Here is a 22,574-nt window from a genome sequence, read left to right as displayed (position 1 = left end):
CCTGCTCACAAGCCTAAGACTGTCATCTTCCCTACCAGGCTACAGATGGGTACTCCTCCCAACCCTCTTCCACATCCACAATTTCCACCTTCCTTATCTCATCCCCCACAATCTCCCCCCTTCCCTCCTCACTGCAGCTTCCTCCTCCCTCAATGGCAGCTGGAACTCTCCATGCTCCCAGCTCTTCCCCATCACAGGCAATAGCCACCATGGAAAGGGCCAATGTGTGGTTCCCACCTCCATTGTCCATGGTGGCCATCTTCTTTGTGGCTTTTTTAAAGTTTACAAACGGCAACTAGCTTAAGTGTAATATTACTAATATATACTAATGTGATTTATTAGACTTGATGTCCTGGTGGAAAATACTACACTGTAAAAATGCATCAAGAGGCCAAGACTTAATAGGGTGACTTCAAAGTCTTGTACAATCTGAAAACTAAGGAGAAGCTCTAATATTTTATAGACAAGCTCACAACATAAATAACATATTTGTTGCCAGATCCTGGAAGACATCTGTTCCCCACCAAGCAGAAGAAAAACCGTGAACTATACTTTCTTTGCAGACATGTTTTTGGATCAATGACCGGTATGATTGAAGAACTGAATCTGAAATGCTTTTTTAAATTGGGGTTTGTGACTTTTTAGATTATCCACTTGAATGTGATAATTTGAGCCACAATTCCTTACTAAAAACATTATGAAGCTTTCGGTGATAGACAAGTTTTGCAATCCTTAAATCACAGCAAGTATATGAGAACAAAGTTGGAAATATTTGCAACTATAATATCACATGCCATGAGATGGCAGTACCAAAACACTGGCAGAGCAAATATAATGAGGTATAACCAGCTGTATTCTGAGACCAACATGGGATAAAACAGAAGGGACATCCAAAAAGGGTACAAAGTGAACAGATTGGGCCTGCTTGGCAGGGTTGAAATCTGTAACCACAAAATAACGTTCTCAAAACCAAGACTAACATATAAAACCATATATCTAGGATAGCCAACGTCCTGTCTCTTAATGGTAGTTATTTCCCCTCATCCTGCATCCTGTCTTGGGTAGTTTGTATCCCTGTCTTTAATTATCCCCATTGTCATCATCAGCATTAGGATACTCTGAAACAAACCCCTAGAGGACCTGGGAAAAGAGCTACCTAGGAAAATAGAGGGATTTCTGTAGGATAGAGCATCAGGAAAGGGGTTTAGCTGAAATCCTAAATCGAAGCGGGCTTGGTTTCCTGAGTCCATTGACAAATCCCTAGGCTAAAACGCACTCTGGAGGGGGGCCTTCTATGACTCAAAGTCTAAGGGTAGCTTTCACAATGCCATAGCATTCCTTTGACTTTGTCATGGCCTTGCCAGAGGATCCCGACATCCAGTAGTCTTCTGGGTTGCTGTAAACAGTGAACACCTACCAGCGTGCACACTTTGTTGTTACCCCTATTTCCCCAGGCGCCTCAGAGTGCTTTACTGGGACAAGCCCTAAAACATCCTCACTAAACCTAGAGCCTCTCCATTACGCGGAAAGACCTGCAGTTTCTCCTCTTGCCATAGTGGTTTTTCTGCATAAGTTCCTCTCCCATCAAAGTATTTGTCAGTCTGAAGCAATTACCCCACAGCCAAGTTTATCTACAAGAATGTAAATATCTTTAGCTAGTGCTGGTGGCTTTGAAGCTCCCACCAGTTCCTGGGCTAGAGCCCCCGTGAGGCTACTCTCCAGTTTATCCTGTCAGCCTCTGGCTTAAGGGCTCTCAACAGGCTCTCAACTCTAGTATTTGCTCTAAGTCCTGCATGTTGTATAATGTGACTCACTTGGTTTAGCCACATTCTGTTCTTTACCTTTCTCACTATGTGGCCTATTGAGCTTGGCCATATAATGTTTATATATCTAATACTTTGCAACAGTGTCCTAAAATCAGTACTTTAAGTGGGCCGGGGCCAGGACCCGGCAGTCTCCAAAAAGTGGGGCTGAGCCGGGGCCCCCGGTCCCACCACGCCACGGCGGGACACATCCTGCCACGGCCACAACAGGAGATGCACCCACCATTTTGAAGTCAGGCAAGCTGTGGCTGGCACTTCTGCCAGTCACTCTAACCTCCTCTTGTAACCCCTGGTGAACCCTCCCCAAGTCACTGAGGCGTCTTTGACCCTTGGTGAACCTGGGGACTCTGTGAATCTGCTCTGGACAGCAGGTTAGATCGCAGAGCCCCCAGGTTCGCAGAGGGTCAAAGACTCCTTGGGCCGAGTGATCTAATCTGCTCTGCAGATCACTGAGCCTGAGGTGTCTTTGTCAATTGGAAAAGATGGCTTGAATTGTGCACTTTTCAAGCCATATGGAACTGTCCTCTCGCACTTGCCTCTGGGCCTCGCACTCACCTCATCACTGCATTTATAATGACCCATGAGAGTGGCATCTCTCTGCACTTAACCCAGTTTCCACCGACTGGGTGCACTAGGTCTCCTCCCGCCCCCAGGACTTGTTCCCCCCCTCCATCCATTGTAACCGTCTTTACACTTGCGCTTTCCGATTTGCACCATGCCTAATTATCATCTGTCTGTTCTCCCCTGTCTTCACTCTCTGCATGGTTATGCCTTAATTTGCACTTGGAAAAACAGCAGAATCGTTGTCAGACCTATTTGCTGTTATCCCCACTGTTAATTGTACTATATGCGCTTACTCTGCCTGTGCGGACTATTATCAAACGACTGTTGTTTTTCCCTGTGTTCTCTTCCTCCTTGAGCGCTTTGAAACACTTGCTTTGTGTATAGGCGCTTTATAAATAAACATTACCATATGTTTAGGTTTATAAATGATGGCTTGAAAAGTACATAATTCAAGGACATCTTTGATAAGCTTTGCCGATGGCCAAAGACGCCTCAGGCTTTGTGAGTCAGCAAATTTCTATACAAGATGGATTGAATTGTGTACATTTATATACTTGTGTGTACACCTTACTATGGTTTGTGTACCTTTCAGGCCATCTTTTAAAAAGAGAAATATGTAACATATTCAATGTTTATAAAAGATGGCTTGAAAGTACACAAACCATAGTAAGGTACACATACAAATATATAAATACTTAAATACATTTATATATTTGTTTGCGTATCTTACTGTGGTTTGTGCACTTTTCAGGCTACGCCTATCATGCAAGCCACGCTGCAAGTTAGTGCACCCCCTCAATTTCTTATCCCACTTAAAGCCCTGCCTAAAACCCTCCAAGTCGAAAGGCAGCTGCAATGTTTTATAAGTAGGCTTTGGTATTCATTTTCCCAAAGGTGCCTCTGGTTGCTAGATCCGTTTCTCCATTACTGTGGGTGTTCCTGGTAGGTTTGCTCCTAATAATTCTATCTTCTCCCCCATGTCTGCCTCTTGGTTTCACTTAAAATTATGTGTTGAGGTGCTTGATATGCAGATGTAAAACAAATGCATTCCTATGGAATCGGCTTTCATTTTGTACCTGCAAAAGATGAGCTGGATTACATAGGAATTAGTTCATAAATGTTCTCTGCAAACTGCCATTTGCAGGCAGTGTTTATTTCTCCACAAGATGGAAAAGAAAAGTAAACAGTAAATGTGAATATGCCCACTTTTTATACTTACCTTTTATACCTACCCCTTATGAATGATGAAAATTCCATGAAGGAGACCCAGCAATAGGTAAGTGAAAACATTGGGTATACCCTGCATGCAATGTACATTTCTTAGAAAATAATTCCCATTGATATAATGTTGGGCACTTTACTCATGAAATACATCTCCCCTCGGGAATGTCAGAGGCTTTTCCTAACATGGGAAACTGCGTATTCGCTCGGTATGGCGACCGATGGAGGACTGGGGTAGTCCGGCGGAACTATGATAGAGCACATCCAGGGGTGGGGTCCTCTAACATTGCTGGTAGCTTCCCCTTTTCCCGAGAATTCCCCAATTTCCCTCAACAGAAGATTTAAAGAGGAATTTGTCAAAAGAATACAGTTCCGACAAATTGTGTATACATGCAAATAAGGATACAAAAGAGTGTTACTCAAGACTTTAAGTGCTTAAATAGTGAATATATAACTAAGTATTAGCAGTCAGATGAACTGTTCTAATTTCTTCTACGTTTGTGGTGAATGTTTGAAAAGCATTAACAATAATATCTCATTTATCTTAATTTACCTCAGTAAAACTAAAGGGTTCACGTGTTTTTGCTTAGGTTGTTTTCACTGTGGCTATTTTTACGGTGGTGTTTTCGCCAAAGCTGTTTTTGGCATCACCACCAGCTCACCCTGCCGCCCACCACCCCAAATCCCCCATCCCAAAGACAAAAAACATTTATGCATAGAAAGAAAATTCCCTAAAAACGGCTGAGGCAAAAACACCACGTTTAAAATAGCAGCAGTGAAAACAGCCGCGCCAAAACATGGTACTCTATTTTCAAGTAAATGACTAAAATGTCCTACTTGTCTATTCATAAAATTTGTATACATGTAGAACTACAAAATATGTATTTATACTACATTAAATCAAATGAGAACAGCCATGTTGGCATATTTGCATTAGACACACATTTCACAGAAAGTGACACAACTTCCAACTTTAGAAATGAAAAGTTATTCTCATTATTACAAACTATCTGTTTTATCATTGAGAAGTCTACAGAAAGTGGCCACATTTTGTTGAACTCAAGTAGAGATCAGTCAATTTAATGTTATCATACATATACAATCCTACAAAATTCAACATAGAACAATACGTTTCTTTACAGACGTGGTTCAACATATTGAAAGACGTTGATTTTACAGCGAGAAGCCCATACTAGAGCAGAATAAACAGGCTAGTTAATAGTTTAAAAAAAATCTATAGTAGATATAATCTCATCATGATGACATTTAAAGTAACAGTGTAAAGTGTGTTTTTGTTATTTGCTCACAAAGAATAGAGACATGCCCAGAACGTGTTCAGTGATTATTTAAACAGCTGAAAGGTCTGTGTGTATTGATAAAAACAATACTTTCTTGGAATATGACAAATACTAAATCAAACGTTTTTAAAAGTGATACATGAAATATTTAGGATTGAAATTTGATTTATCAACTCATCTATCATTCTATGCCACTATCTACAACATTTATCATTATAAGCTAGTTGTTGGCGCCTTTTAGACCTAATGGTGCACTGTGAGCACTTTTAAGTCTGTTTCTATTTATTTGAACAAACTGAATAAATTGATGTGTGGTAACAGGAATCGAAGATGACATCCCCTGTCTGCACTTACTGGTGGATGCTGGGTTTCCGCACATTTAGGGAAGCTATATAACTAACTAGGCTTAACACTGCTTAGCTTCCGAGATCGAGCGCATTCAGTGTGGTGTGGCTGTAGGCTCCAGAAATGCTAAGAATATTACTCTTATGCATTTGCGTTTAGTAAGCAAAGCCATAAAGCCACTTGCAACATGATGCCACAGGCCCATTCAGGACTCCTATGACTGGTAGGATAACTTTACTCCATCCATCCTGTTTCTGTTGCAGGGAGTTGGAGAGAACAACCAACACAATAGTGGCTTTCTTTCAAGCCTCTTTATGGACTCAATATTCTGTGTACTGCATTACATGTGAAGGTAGAATTATTACCCACGAACACAATACGCGTATGTTAATTCTATGTAAATAGGTAGCTCCAGCCCTCATGTTGTTGTCCAACATTTCTGCTCTAAAAAGGGATACATCTATTTTGTAAACAAGCAAATTTAAAAAGCAATTGAGAAGTGGCACAATTACTAATCATGGAGCACAAAAAAAGCCTACAGCACCTGGTCCCAGGAGGTCTCCCATCCAGGTACTAACTAGGCCCAACACTGCTTAGCTTCCGGGATCAGACGAGATCAGGCGCATTCAGTGTGGTGTGGCGTGGCCATAGGCTCTGGGCTTTGTGAGTTTTGTACCTTTAAGCATCTAGTCGGCTAGACCATGCAGTTTTTAAAGACAATTGAGAAATGGCTCACTTGCACATCAGAGCTTTATTGTATGTGTAATTTCACAATTGTGTAGATGTACGTTATTTTTTTAACATCAGTGGGAAGCTATTATGAGTAATCAGTGAATCATTTATTTAAATTAGCTCACCCATACATATAACTACAAAATAACAAAGCACTTACATAGTTACACATATTATGGAGGAAAAGAAAAAGTGAGGATGTACTGATAAGTGCAGTGCTGTGCCTAAACAAGAAATCGCCTAAATTCAAAAACAGCAACAAAAAGGAGGGGATTAATGTACAAATGCAATAAAAATGCTACATCCTGTTTTTGCATAGAAGTAGAACATGCACGTTTTAATTCCTTATGTACATCTCAACATGGGGTCTTCATCAGAACACTACTCCCTCCTATGTTTTACATTTTTACAAACATCAAATCTATTCTCAAAAGTGCAGAATTAACTATTTTCCCAGGCCTAATCAAATCATTCCTATAATATCAAAATAGGCTTTAAGTTGTTCGAAACATTTAGCATCATTACACGATTACTGAAAGCGGCATATCATTTTTCACTAAAACTCATAGCTCTTTTCTTGTCGTTTTATCACTTCTTAGATTTTCAAATACACACCATTTAATGTAGTCACTTCATTTTTGGGGTCATTTGCTTTTGATCGATATTCAACACGATGGGACAAACATAGTAAAACTGTTTCAATGTATAAGTCATGATCATGTAATCCCGCTCCATATTAAAAAGAAGCAATGTCACTATTGTCCAGTTCATGTTGATTTTAAAATCGTACTCGCATTTCATGACGATTGTATACACTTTTATTGAGCACTCCCAAATTCCTGATGGCCAATTTAGCTCGTTCAGGCTCTTGTTTGTAATCGTCTGGGGATAGTATTTTCATATACAGTCATTGCAATGCTCCAACAACACCCAACGTTATTAAAAATGTGTGACTTCATAATTGTATTGAACATGTTTAACTGACGACAATAAACACAAAATGTTTTTATGAAAGACTGTTTTATGAATCCTACATATTATTCATGTCCAATCAAGTGAAGGGACCAGCTCAAAAGGTTTGAGCCACCTATTACATCTATGCAGATACAAATGATGTTTCCTGGGGTTCAGTGTTTTTTTTTTATAACATGATCTATGACCTCGTGAGTATCAGGTATCCCTGGAACTTGATAAGCGCATCATTCGTACCTTTCCAAGAACTTCTGTATCTCTCAAATTCTGCCACAATATGAGGTACAAAACAATCATTCAGCATTGCTTGATCTCAACTCTTAATGGAACTCATAATGTATTCATGGCATACGGCTAGAGTGTTCCATTGTATCTGTTCATTCATTCAGACCTTTCAATGTTGTTTGAAGTCAACATATCCAACATTGTTCTGTAATACAACTTTTTAATGATACCCGCCCCTGGGGCTCCACAAACCTTTCAATAATGAACCACTATAGGGAATTAGGTGAATGTCCTGCCATCTTAAAATGTGTAACCAGTGGCTTGGCTTCATAAGCCGGTCAAGTGGCACAGCGAGTAGAGCGCTCGCTTTGACATCTGTGCAGAGCCTGCTGACGCAGGTTCGAATCCCGGCGGGGCCAAACTCAGCCTTTCATCCTTCCGAGGTCGATAAATGAGCACCACACACCGTGGGTAATAATAAGCAGCGCTCAGATACCTGAGGGTTCGTAGCGCTATATAAATGCTAAATTATTATTATTATTATCAACTCTTTTCAAATTAGAGTGATGATCACCTATACACATAGTAATGTTACATAATGTCAGTCAAAATACATTACCCTGCAGGGCCATTAGATTGTAAACACTACATTAGCCAGGTGACAACTTGTATGTTCTGGCAGTTTCCAGGTTTTGCTGTTATATTCAAATGTCTTTGATATTTTTGTAAACGTACAATTTACACAATGTGCACTTGGATGGTGCCAATTTACAGCTGACAACTACCAATGTGACAGATTGTTTATTGTTTTTAGATGAGTGATAGGTTCTAACTGATCTTTGTCTAATATGTTTGCCTTTCTTAAGCAATTAAAGGTTTTTGTGGGACACCAACACCAAACCTGATGAAGTGCCATTTCTTCTTGATAACCTGACACATTCTGTTACTTGCATAAGAAAACACAATGGGCCTGATTCATGGAATTATTTGCATGTAAAACAGGGACGCAAATCCCTGTTTTACACGCAAATAATTCCATGAATCCGGGCCTATGTTTTTGTCTGTTGCTTTTGTGGTTGCTAAGTAAGGCTTCTCTGTTGCTATGAAATGCCCATCTATAAGACACATTGTTTACCTTGTTACGATATCCCCTTAACATGAAACGCTCTTTCAATTTTGGAGCTGTCTTTCAAAATCTCTTTTAGAGGAACACATTCTCTCTATATATAGAAAAAAGGATACACTGATAACTTGCGTTTGTAACTATGGATGGTTACTTCTGTAATGTAATAATATAGTTTGGTCTGTAGGTTTTATATTGCCATCAGTTATTCATAGCCCATTAGAATGTCGTATCAATGGATCCAATACATTGATTTTCCTATCACTTTACTCTATGGGCAATTTCATAATTTGGTTCAGATCTTCTAACCATACTTTAAATTCCTGCAGTTCCTCAATATTCTCAGCCCAAATCAAAATGATTTCATCTATATAATGGTGCGAATTTACAATTTAAAATCTAAATGGGGTATGGATGTTATATGCATATTTTTCTTCATAATCTGCGTTTTGCAAAATGGCAACTTTGGGTGAATAAGTAGAACATGTTCATGTGACTTTTATTTGCCAATAATACTGATTTTATATATGAAACAATTCCAAGTTGGCCAATTGTACAAGAAAGTGTGTTAGTATCTCGTGGTCCACTCAATTATTACTAAGGCATCAGGATTTCTAAAAGATAATTCCATGGAATGCACCTTTACTGTGGTTCTACATACACTGTAACTATCTTCCCTGAATGGGTCCCTGCTACCTACTCTTCCTTTGAATGCCTCCTCTGCAGTCTTGGTGTCACTGCAATCCTCTCTTGCCACCATCTACGGGGCCCCTGGTCTGGTTTCCCTCTTCCTTTCAGAGTGGTCTGACGGCCATGCCTCTTTCTTGGCCTCCACCTCCAAGCTTCTCTTCCTTGACTTGCATATTCGTCTTGACCCCCCCTGATGCGACCCCTGGACTTTTCCACACCCTCTGTGACTCTTTCCCTTACCATTCTTCCCTCCAGTCTGACACGCTCAGCCAGACACACCTTGGATGCTCTCATCTCAGCAGACATCCCCATCTCCAACCCTCTCACTACTCCTCTCTCCTGGTCTGACCATGGTCTCCTGGTTCTCTTGGGTCCCCCAGCTAAGCCTCTGCCCGCATTCCCAGTCTCGTTCTCCGCCATTCGACTAATGAAGCGAGTGTCCAATGCTGCTTTTGCCACCACTTTCATTCCCACAACCCACGCCGGCCACTGACTCTCACACTGACACATCTCTTGCTAACCTTCACCTCTCCATTTCCAACACTCTGGGCATCCTTGCCCCTGTCATGAAGTTCTGCATGAAGCCTGCCTCCAAACGCAACACCTGGTATGATTCCGACCTAGCCTCTATGAAATGCAAGTGCAGAGTTGCTGAGCGAAGTGACAGGCTTTGAGCACATCCTCTGATAGACTGGCCTGCCACCTGCTCAAAAGGAAATACATACTCTCCACCTGTTCGAAAAAGACATATATCTGAGCCTGCATCTTGGGGCCACTATCAACACAGCCAAGCTGTTCAAAATCTGCAAGGAACTCGCCAATCATACTGCAGTCTCCACATCTCCTCTGCCACCCTCTCCTCTAGACCCCTTCCTTCTCCATCACCTGCTCTCCGCTCTCCCTTGGCCCTTCTCTCCCCTTCCCTCATACTCTCCTCTTTCTCAGACGTACTACTAGATGAGGTCTCTAGACAAGTAATCTCTATGAAAATCTCCTCCAAACAGGTGCTCCACCAGGACTATCAAGGACAATATTGCCTTCCTTGCTCCAGCCTCAGCTGATTTCTGCAATCACTCATTTGCCAATGGCTGCTTCCTGCTCTCCTCACTTCTAGTGTTATGCAGATGACACACGGCTCTCCTTAAAGCTGCCCTCTACTGCCTCCTCTTCTTCCTCACATATTCCTGATTGTCTGACTGCTATTCAGGCATGGTGTGCTGCTAACAATCTCTGCCTTAATGCCAGTAAGACTGAGAGCCTTCTCATTGGGAACCTTTCTCCCTTCTTTCCTTCTACTTTCTGGACGCCCTCCATGGGCCCCCTCCCCTCATCTTCTTGTGAGGCAAAACACCTAGGTGTCATCTTCAACTCCTCTCTCTCCTTTTCTCTTCACATCACAGACCTTGACAAGAAGGCCCACTTTCAGCTGCATCTTCTCAGATTAATTCTCCATTTCCTCACCTGGCCCCAGAAAGTCAATGTCTCCAGAGCTCTAGTCCTCTCTTTAGATTGAACTACTGCAACAGCCTCTTCCTCAATCTGCCTAAATCCTCCCTTCGTCCCCATCAACTAATATAGAATAGGACTGCAAGAGTTATCCTTGGCCTCAGGCCCATGAACCGCATCTCGCCAGCCCTAGAATCTCTCCACTGGCTGCCGGTTGCTTCAAGGATCAAGTTGAAGACCCTCTGCATCATCCACAAGGCTTTCTGGGGCCTGGGAACCTGCTATATCCAACTCTCTCTCCCTAAATGCCTCCCTGCTAGATCCCTTTAGTCGTCTAGCTCTGAAGATCAGGTGCTTTTCCAAGCAGAGAGTGGGGGGTGGATCTCTCTCTTCCATAGGAGCCTCCGTCTGGAATGGCCTCCCTGCCCCTCTCAGGCTTGAACTGGATCTCCTTAAGTTCCAGAGGTTTCTCAAGACCCTCCTCTTCTCTTCTTCCTTCCCTCCCTCTTCCCCTCCCTCTATGCCACATTTTGACTGATAGCCTGTTTTCCTTCTGATTCATACAGGGCACCAGGCCCTCCTCGCCCAGTCTACCCCAGCTCCTCAGTCTATCCTGACTCCCCTCCCAAATCTGCACGTGTTCCACCGTGTCACCACTCCTGTTCTAACCTAGTGGGGCCTGCACCCCTACTGAGCCCATCCAGCCCCATCCTCGCACTTATCATGTGGACCTTAATTCCCTGAACTCCCTGCATTCCCCTGGCACTTGCCCACCTGGCTTTCCCCTAGCACTCGCCTATCCGAGGCCTGCCCCCCCAGCACTTGCACTCTCCCCACTCCACCTGCACTTCCTTTCCCTCCTTGGCATTGGCGCATTCCATTCTGACCGGCACCTCCCCCCACCTCTCCCACTCCCTCGCACTTCTTGTTACTGCTCTTGCACGATCCGAATGACGCAAGGCCTAGTAGGACCGTTTTTGTTTTTCTTCATCCCTGCCCCTCCCCCGTTTTGTCTTGTTGCGCCTTTAAAACGACATTTTCTGTATACGTGCATTACGAATACCCAATAAATAAATAAATAAAACTTTATGGTTTGGAACAAAAGTAAACCCTTCTACCACTCAAATCATATTAAGGGTATCTTGAAAAAAGCTTGGTGTATCTGCAACTAATTGTTTATAATGTGCCTACACAAATAGACATGGGCATCAAAGCAGATTTTAAGTCTGATATATTTGGCCTCCCTGAGGGTTTTTGAATGTTCTAATATATTTCAAGGCGCACCAGGTTACATTTATTAAAACAGGGCGTTACTTCAATTGTAATGCCCACATCTAATAAATGTATAAGACCCTGTATCTCAGTGGTTGGATTATTGTTGATTTTGGCATACAATGTGGCATTATTTAACTGTCAAAAGCTCTCTTTCAAAGGTTATAGTGTCCATAATAACTACTTCATCTCCTCCGTCCACAGGTTTTATTGTTAAATCATTGTCTCCCCAATATACATATTGCTAATAATGCCTCACTGGAAAAATTATATTGAAAAATGTCACGTTTTTTCCAAGGTTAATACAGTTTCCATGGCTATGTTGTCAAAAGTCTCTATTTTGTCACGGTAAACATGTTATAGGCATTTATGTGTTATTTTTAGGGGGATTCCAATTGGAATGAGCAAAGAAGTATTTAAGTGTGATGGTATGAAAAGAATTAGTTAACTTTGCATGTAGTTAGAAAAAAATCAGTTGTGTTGGGAACAAAACTCAGTCAATTGGATAATCCAAGTAACTTGACATCTGATAGGTGGTATGATGAAAGATGAAAATTATGTGTTCACTCCGTATTGTATTATGCCCATGATCTAAATTTCTACATCCTAACAGTTACATGTGATTGGACTAATACATTTGCATATCCCACGGTTGAGGTAGTTGATAACCTCGCCTGCTTGTCCTGGAGCCCCTCCTGCAAAAACAATATGTGTTTCTCTACTCTGACATTGGTTCAGGAGTGCTCTTGAAGGACTTTCAATCACTTACTTATGGAAATAGACCCTAACATATCTGACAATGTCCAAATCTTCGTCTTGGGTGAATTTTAGTATACTTTATAATGACTTCTCTGCTTTCAGTGTGTTATCTTTAAATACAAAATACTTTATGAACATGCAATCTTTTCAGAGTTTGTACATTTTACTTGACTAAATTTAATTATCTAAATTTAATGATTTTTACTTTAAATAAATGATTCAATGATTATTCATAATTCTCTTTTTAATGTATTTATTCATTTGTAATGCGCCAAGGGCCCTTAGGCATTAAGGAGCACTTAAAATAGAGACAAGAAAAACAAACATAAATAACAACTGGAGAAATGCGCCTGAGCCAAAGGCAAATTCATAAACCGGCTAACAGATGTAGTAGAGGACTGCCCATTAAAGTAGTATTGGCAAATCCAGCAACAACTTATTTAATTAAATAAATCTTAAGCGCCTTCTTAAACAAATGAAAGGAGCGTATTTCTCTCAGTTCTAATTGAAGGCTATTCAAGATGAGGAGCAAGTGAGTCAAAGGCCAGTCTGCCAGATCTTACACATTTTACCAGAGGCATGGTCAACAAATTGGTGTTGTTGGGGCGCAGTGGAGCACAGGATTTAAAGGCCAGCCTAGATTTGAGACAGAACAGACCTTTCCCATACAGGCATGTATGGGCAAGAGTAAGACCTGTAAAGGCAAAATACTCCTTCACTGGCAACCAGTGTAGTGCATAACAAGTCTCTGTAACATGACACCCGACATTTGATTTGGTTTACTATTCTAACCACGTTATTTTGAAGTGTCTGCATCTTAGTTGCATTGCATAGTGCCATGCAGAAGGCTGTGCAGTAATCAATCTTGCTCCAACAATGGCACAGGCCAGGCCAGTCAAGAACAATTCTCCTTGGACAAGAAAAGGCAAATACGGCACCACCGTTTCAAGAAATACAAGGTGATAGAGACAACATTGTTTTTGTAGGCTTTCATCGTAAGGGAGGCATGAAGATAAACTAACATTTTAAGATTTGTTGCCACTGGAATGACACAGCCAGTGATGGTAAACTTGCTAAAGTCAGCAGAGATTTGCTAGTTTGTGTTGAGTGCCAACAATAAGCAGCTCCGTTTTGGAGTCATTCAATGCCAATCCATTAAAAGCGATCCAAGTTTGGATGGTATTAAAAATTGTATTAAGATAGTTTGAATCCTGTTCATAATCCACTGTAAAATGTGTATCATCAGTGTGGTTGGTATTTAACATGCCAAGATCATCAAGAGTGTCTAAAAGAGGTTTTGTGAATACATTATATATACGGTGGGGGAAAGACAAAACCCCTGTGGGACACCACAGACCAAGTTAGCAGGGGGGGGCCGCTGCAGATTTGCTAAAAACTCTTGCAGTACGTTGAGCCAGATAAGCGAGAACCCAGGCCATGGCCTCAAGGGAGAAATTAGCAGAAGAATGTAGTCTCCTATATGCATATCTACCAATATGTTATAGTCTACCAGATCGAATGCAGCAGAAAGATCCAAAAGCATAAGCAGAGCAACCCCACCCTTATCCATAATCTGGACCATGTTAGACTTGAGGTCGAATAGGGCGGTCTCTGTCTCATGGGCAGCCCTGAAGCCTGACTGCCTAAGACCAAGTACGTTGTACCCCTCCAAGTAAGACTGTATTTTTAGGTATGCTACTCTATCAATTATCTTTAGTAGGAAAGGTACATTAGTTATCGGTCAGTAGTTAGTAGCTACACGAGGGTCCAGAGTGGACTTCTTAAGCAAAGGAGTTATCCATGCCTGCTTGATGGTAGAAGGTACACTAGCTGAGTTAAAGGAAACGTTGATAAACTTGGTGATTACATAATTCAGAGAGGGAACATACTCATTCACAATGACAGCTGGGGGGCGGGATTTGCTTTGCACACAGTGGGCTTAAAGGAGTAGATAATAGCAACCTCCTGTTTCATAACACTAGAGAATTTAGTTAATGGCAAAGGGCTTCTGGATGGTTATTCCGGCGACTGGGTAGTGGAGAGAATTTGCTTGTTTTTGAGCAAATGTTTGCTTAAGAGTTTGAACCTCATTCATTAAGGAATCCTGAACAGCAGTACACCATGCTTCATAATTACTGATGAAATCTTGTGGTTTCACATCAGAGGACCCAAGTTCTCTGAGAAATGTAAACCGTTTTTTACAATCAGATTTAGCTGCACTGATGCGTGAATCAAAGTGTTCGTTTTTTTGGCATTAAGTAAGGCTCCCTTATATTTGTTTGCAGCACAGAGAATAAGCTTCCTTGTTTTCAGAGGAAAGAGATCCAAGCCAGTGTTTGTGACATTTATTTTTCTCAGATATGCATTTATGTAAATCAGACGTAAACCAAGATTGTTTATTGGAAATGACACAGATGTTATGTTTTATTAAATGATCAATCTCATCTATGGCTAGGATTAGTGAGTGCTGATAAGAGTCAACAATGTCTTGAGCAGATGTTAAAGATACAAGCAACTTAGACAGTCTATGCAGCAGCAGGGAAAGAGAATCTTTTGTGGATTTACGCAGATTATGCTTGGTGACAGTGATATTTACAGGTCACACTCGCGGCTTGAGATTAGGGCTAGACAAAATGTAACAAAATAATGATGCGACCATGGACAAGGTGAGATTGTAAGTGTTAACTTTAGAGCTAGTTGTAGCTGTGGGAACGTAATGGCTCACTCAGTTTCCCCCCAACACCACACAACAACTGGAGATTTCCTACCTTGTCTTCAATAGTGAGATGAGGCTATCAGGAGTTCACCTGTTACACCCTCCCTTCGCCTCTAACTCGGCAAATGACGGATGCGGCAGGGAAACCCTTTGTAAAGGGGAAAAAACCCTGTGCCGCTTGAGAGCGTTGAGTTAATGGGATTTGACAAGACTTCTGCTGCAGCCTCGAGGTGGAAATGTTTCAGCGTGCGGGTTTCTCCCGGAGGTTCTCCGATAGTTCGCCGATTGCTATGCCGATTCTCGGAGGTGGGTTTGTTGAGAGGTTCGGGACCGGCGGGAACTTTGGGAGAGGAAGAAAACAAGGTCAGTGATGTTTTAAGAGAAGACAGGTTGTAGGAATATATAAGGGATTTGGCTCCACCTACCCAGTCTGAGTACGAAGGGGGATGTGAATGGAGATTCCCGGGATGAATGATGGGAGATGTAGTCGGAAGATTCCTAATGAATAGACACGAGGGGGAAACAATGAGAGGTAAGTATAGAACGAGGCTTCCTGTGTGATGAAATGTGAATCGAAGGGAGAGGGGAGGTAACCTACGGACTGTGAGCAGGTCTGAAGGCGACTTCACCGGTAACGAGCTCTTGAACGCTATGAAGTGACAGTGATTGGTCGCGGTCAGCCTGGGAAAGAGAAAAAAGGATAGACAAGCAGGTTTCAATAAAAGGAGGAGGTGGAAGGTTGGAACCAATTCGGAAACGAAATTCCAGTATTTCTCCTAAGCGAAGACTTACGGAGCGTGACCACTAACAACAGTAGCAAGGCGCTGAGTCATCCATTCCGGCGGTTTAAGTAACGTGATCAAATCACCGGGCGGAGTTTCCTCAATGGATGGAATGGGTTCTAGACCGTCCATTCGATTCCGCGACGCCATCTTGGGAGTGACGGCGTGAATAGATGGCATGAAGCGCCACCGGCGCAGAAAAGACCACCGTTGGGAACGGTTCGTAACAGTAAGATCATCAATCATAATTTCATAGGTACAGATCCAATACAGTTTCGGACCATCCCTAAGTGGACAAGGTATAAAGAGAAATCGGGACCGCAAACCTCTAAGTATAGTTGAGAACAAGTAAAGAGTATTCTATTTAGATTTCAAGGTGCAGGTTAGAAAATGCGACTCTGGCATGATAAATCGCTAATACAAACAAGAGAAATAAGTGTACTAAACTAGTGGACACTCGCGTCTGCTGCAAACCTCATATACTGATTAAATTATCCATCAACATTTGTTATAACTTGAGATATATCATTTAGATTTTGAGATCAAACAAAATGTATCCATATCAATTTCCTGATTCCATTTGTTAATTCCATCTAAACAATAGTCAATAAATGTATACATCAAAACATTTTTTAGAATGTACATTTCAGCAGTCAATAAATTAAAAATTAGCTCTACGTGTTTTGGGAAACAGTTCCCTTCATCAGGAGCAACATTTTCATTACATTCATGAAGTTCATCAATTTTCTAGCTCCAATTGCGTTCTACAAAGTAAGATAATGACTTGTGAGTGTATTTCTATAAAGAAATATTATAGTATATAAAAAATAGTCTGTTAGAGTGTCACCTTGGATGGTGGTTCATCAAGTGCCTCAATGTAGGAGTCTGTGCCCAGGTGTCTGATATCCACTTCATCGAGGATAGCTGAGTAAGAGATATGTGATACATGAGTGGATGAAGAATTGCGGTGTGATAAGAAATTAATACATGTAATATCAATGCACATATATGTCATGTGTTAACAGGGTTCACTGCTCTAGAAGACGTGTCATGATGTTTTAATAGTTGAGGTCTGAGAATATAATAGAGACACAAATGTAGTCTTAGTGTTCCGTGGGTGATTAAGTAATACACTAAAGAAAATTGATAAGAAGGCACATACCTCCAATTGGGGTATCTGAGCGTGCACGTGAGATAGTGGTTCGTTTTTTTTTAATTTATTTATTTTAATTATTTATTTATTCATTTGGGTCGAATGATTAGGAGACATCCAGTCTATGAAGAAGCTAAGGAAGATTGTCAAAAAAGTCAAAGGTTCTCAAGTTCGCCAGTCAAGTCCTGTCAGAGGGACCCGCTAATGCATAAGGTGCATAATCTTACTGATGGTGGTACTATTCATCCATATTCACTTGGAGTCTGGCACTGGAGGGGTGCGATACTGAAATGAATAGCTTTTAACAGTTGTTCAGAGTCCTTAATCACCGGAAAGTGCCATTATCGTGTAGAGGATGGCTAAGGTTATGCCTGTGTAGCGATACTGTAATGCGATTAAAGAGTGTTAGAGTAAAATGTTATACAGACTGTTTTTGGGTATTGTAATATTGATAGCGAGTTGTATAAGAAAAAAAGGGCAAGCAGTGGTATAGCCGTACCAGGTGTTTATAAATGCTGTCATATGTAAACGGAGCGTAGAGGTCCTGAGGTATTTATACCAGTGCCTGTTTAAATTGAAGCGGTTTTTATGATGGGGTCAAGAGCAAAGGGAATGTAGAACTATAAAACTCACTTTCTCAATTTAGACGTAAAAGAGTATAAAACATGGAAATGATACCAATACATGACAGTCATATTTTTTAGATTAAATTACGGACAGCTGTAAAGCACTCTGTATTGCGTATTGTGTCGAGTATCTATGCAATAGTGCATCGGTACTCATCTGTTCATTAATTGCTTAGTATCAACTTAAAAACTCAACTAATGTTAAATGTCAACAGGACTACAAAAGTTCACAGGTGTTTAAATCGGTGCCTGAACAGATTTTTCCAGATGTAATGCTGTGTATGCATTGCAGTAGAGGTAATAGTCTAGGTCCCAGTTGTACTAGTATTCTAGATGGAATATGCTGCTATCTTTCTCAATTTAGAAACCCAGTAGATGTTGCATTAATTAAGGTCAATATTAAACCATATTCTTTTGGAATTGGAACGAGAACCATTGGATGATCGTCTGAGTTTCGGATCACACAAGGTTTCTATTCAATCATACTTTAGTGTTAATCAAATCATGATCTGTATTTCCATCTGTCCTATGTCAGATATCTTACAGTATTCTTTTGGAATTTAAATGGGAACAGTTATAAAATTGTCTCTTCAATCGTACAAAGTTATTATTCAATTGTGCATTAACATTTGTCATATCATTATTTGTGATTCTATCATACAATGTAAGTAGTCATGGCGATAACTTTCAGTTGTTTTAATTCGTGGTTAGGTCGAAGTTGCATAAGATTGGATCCTCATCATTGAATTGCACCACAATATGAATAAAGTTTCAAAGCTTTTTATTTTGAACAAAATAGTAAATGCTCCCTTTGGAGAGGCCCTCTGACACATGTTGCGGCAATTAGTGCCTTTTTCAAATCAAGGGCATTTGTTTCATGATATTCTTGCATTCATTCAACATATTGGTTATGATATATAGATATCAGTTCAAAATTAAGACAGTGAAAAAGGAGAGGTGTAGGGAGGAGTGTTTAGGTTTTGAAATGAATTGAAATAAACAAAATGTAGAGGAATAGAGAATAAAATAAAAGGTACACAAATGAAAAAACAAACATCAGATTAATGGTTTGTTCTTGCTGTATCATACATACAATAGCATTTAAAATATACATGTATGTCTTTACACAAACAGTCATATTTACATTTCTCCAAAAACACTAATAGTCCATTAATTTAGCATGGGCTTATAAAACCAATATTATGCCAAATAAATGTATCCAATTCAAACATTCATTTTTCAAAACATACTTCTGTCTTCCCTATCATAAGGCTTTCGTTTGACCAATTCACACAATAGTAGTTCAAAAACCTACCTTTCCCTTACCTAATGTATATGGTAGCCAGTCTCCTGGTGTGTTGCTGTACATATTATGGGTTAATCCCACCTGTAACAAAGCACACCTTTTCATTGCTGTGTGATAAGTTTACCCGCATAGATTTGCTTAATTATAGTTCATACAGGTTGCTAACACAAACTCTGAACTGTGTTTAAAAAGCAAATGCCTGGGGTTTCAAACGTTCTCGGAGCAAGAGTTATTGTTGCGCATTCCAAAGTGAGATGCACGCACATTTATAGACACAGCGTCACAATTATATTTAAAGTGTAAGTCTTAAGCATAGATTACCAATTTTGCTATTTTAATAGCGCACACTTACCAATCGAGCGTTCAGTCTGTCATAAAGCGTTGTTTCTCTAGATTACGGGAGAAAGCCGAACTGTTCCTCAATTGTTTCCTTCAGTTACCATGGTAGCTGTGTCGAGCCAATTTCCCTTTCCATGCCCCATTCCGGCCGGCCGCCATATTTTGGGAACTGGAACATTTGTGAACATGAAGTCTAATATGCTGTTTCCCAAACTAACCTACTCATGTATCACGAATGGGGTGAAGTGCCTAAGGACCTTCAGACTGAGCCACTAAATAAAAGTAGAAACTAGATCCCATTCCTGATTACTTGATATGTTATTAAACTCAAAGATTTATAATTTTACTCGATTTGAATAAAGATATCACCATTTTGCAAAAACATGCTCAAATGGAAATAACTGCTACCCTTGCATTATATTTGAATAGTACTTCTGTCTTATGACGGTGCTATTTATGTCCATTATGTAGCTAATATATTAATTATGCTGCTCTTTGCAATATTGAGCAGTTATATCCCATTATTCTTAAACTAGTAGTCCTGGAAGCACATGTAAGCATCAGGTCAATCCGATGTTATCTCTCTCTAGTTGCTACCAAAGATATACTAACAGTAATTTGCAAATACATGCTCAATTAAAAGACATAGTGACATTACAAAATATATAAATGTTGCTTTATGCAGCTATATGTTTTACCATCATATGCTACTCGTAAGTTAGATATACTAACAGTAATTTGCAACTACATGCTCAAAAAGACATAGTGACATTGCATTATATAAACATGTTTTATGCAGCTATATGTTTTACCATCCTTTGCTACTCGTGAGTGAAGGTGGCTCATCATTCCATTGTGTAAACTAAAGATTAAACATCTTGTGTATTCTGAGTACATACATCTTGAATCTCGCGGTCATGTGTGATTTGTGAGTTAAGGATGCTCGATATTTAGCTCGATAAACATTGCTAAGAACATATATTCCTAATAGATGCATTATGATATTATTCCTGTTTACAAAAAAGCAGACCTCTCATTGTCTTTGTTAAGACCCAATTCTAGAGTCCTGAATTTACAAATTAGTCTGGCCTCTGTTTGCTGGAGTATCTTCTCTCTGTTCCCACCCCTCCTGCCAACAGTGACTCTTTGTATTCGATACATTTTATATCCATTTTTCAGTCCATCTGATGTGCTTGCTGCCAAGGGTGTGCAAGCGGCAACGTGGGGGTCTGGCTCCCAAGTGCAGTCAAGTGTTCTTATTCGTGTTCGTAGCCCCCTTAGTGTGCTACCTATATAAATGAGTTCACACGCGCATATTATTGTGTATATTACTTATTTTGCTCGGCAGTCAATGGCTTCCTTTATCTTCATTCTTTTGCCATGCTTATCTTGAAATGTGTTTGTGCTTACGTAAGCATGTTTGCATAATGTGCAAGTTCCGTATTTCCTAAAGCCTGTAGCATCCATTTCTAAGCAGGTTTGTACTGGTATATCTTGAACTTCAGAATAGTGACAGACTCAGATTGTTTCTGAGAGTCTTGGCTCGCTTGTAGTTTATTGTGGGCCCTTCTTCCATGAATCTGGATATGTGTTGGTCTAGTTTTAAACGACTCAATTTCTTTTGTAAAATGTTCTTAATATTGTAATTGTCGTGACAATATGTGGTAATGAAGAAAACTTGTTCCTGTTGTTTCTGTCTTGATTTTTCTTTTTGAATTAGGGTGTTTCATTTGTTAGTTTTCTGGCCTTATCCTGGGCTTTCTTAGTATGTTTCCATTGGTATCCTCTTTGCTTGAATCATGTGGATAACAACTCACATTCTTCAAATTTGTGTTGATCTTGGAAATTTCTGCGTGCCCATATAAATTCTCCAGTTGGTATATTGTGTTTGACAGGTTCATAGTGGCAACTTGTTGCGTATAGGGTCGAATTTACTTCTGTTTCTTTGTGGTATGTTTTAGTGAGCAGTTGGTCTTTCTCTAAATCGATTGTCAGATCCAGGAAATTAATGTTGGTTAGGTTACTTTGTACAGTAAATTCAATTCCAAATTCATTGTGATTTTGTCTTCCTGTAAATCATTCTACTTTTTGTGGTGTTCCCTTCCAAATCAATATCACATTATCAATATAACATGCCCATAAAATCACTTGGTCTGAAAATGATTCATCTGCATATACTACTTTGTCCTCGAACATCCCTATAAAGAGGTTTGCTAGAGCAGGGGCATATTTTGTGCCCATTACCACTCCCTTTTTTTGACAATAGAACTTACCCTCAACCAGAAAGATATTGTAATCTAAGGTTTCTTGAAACATTTCTTTTAGCATTGATACTTGAAGTTAACGTGAGCTAATTTCCTTTGAACACATAATCTATTGTTTGTATTGCAAGTTCATGCTTGATTGGCATGTACAGTGCACAAACCTCAAGATGGCCAAGATGTAACTGGTTTGCCATTTGATTTGTTGTAATATCTGAAGTATCTTTCAGGCATGCTTGCAATTTAGGTACTTCTGGTCGTAAGATGTTGTCAATGTATTCTGCCATTCTTTCGGTGGCCCATCCTATGCCACTTAGAATGGGCCTTCCTTTACGGGATATGTTCGAACGGTTTATGTACCTTATGTAAGAAGTAGATTGTGGGTATCACTGGTTGACTGATGTAAACATACATTTTTTCCTCATCGCTTATGAGTTTTTTCTGTGCCAATTGGTGGTTATGTCTTGCAGTTAGTGAATTATTTCTTGTTTTGGATTGCTGGACAGTTTCTCATAACATTCAGGAATTGATAAGTGGTTGCTGGCCATGGTGATATAATCCTCTCTGTTCGTAATCACAATGTTTCGGCCATCATCCGCTTCTTTGATAACGATCTTTGTGTCTGCTTTCAGGTCTTTAAGTGCTTGTTTTTCTTCTTTGGTTAAATTCCCTTTGGCTGGGTACTTTCTGCGTTTGTCTGATAAGTTGTTGATGTCCCTTGTCACCGATTTATAAAAAACATTGATCATGTTGTTTGGTGCTAGTTGAGGTGTGAATTTAGACCTAGACTTAAGTTCTATTTTTGACATACTCTTTGGTGCTACATTTAGGTCCTGTAATGTATGAATCATTTCAAATGATTCTGGATCATCTATTGATCTAAATAAATGGATGTCTTCAGTTTGCTCAATTGTGAATTGA

The 22,574-nt window shown here is 40.2% G+C and overlaps 1 pseudogene; it reads right to left on the bottom strand.

Annotated features, from left to right (window-relative positions):
• Window positions 1-5,783: 5,783 nt before the first annotated feature.
• On the bottom strand, window positions 5,784-5,904 carry LOC138495572 (5S ribosomal RNA; annotated as a pseudogene).
• Window positions 5,905-22,574: the final 16,670 nt, after the last annotated feature.

The sequence above is a fragment of the Ambystoma mexicanum genome, chromosome 10 (assembly GCF_040938575.1).
Source record: "Ambystoma mexicanum isolate Mex_15411 chromosome 10, UKY_AmexF1_1, whole genome shotgun sequence".
NCBI classification, from domain to species: Eukaryota; Metazoa; Chordata; class Amphibia; order Caudata; family Ambystomatidae; genus Ambystoma; species Ambystoma mexicanum.
Note: the sequence above shows the minus strand (reverse complement) of the source record. Positions and strands in the feature narration are given on the sequence as shown.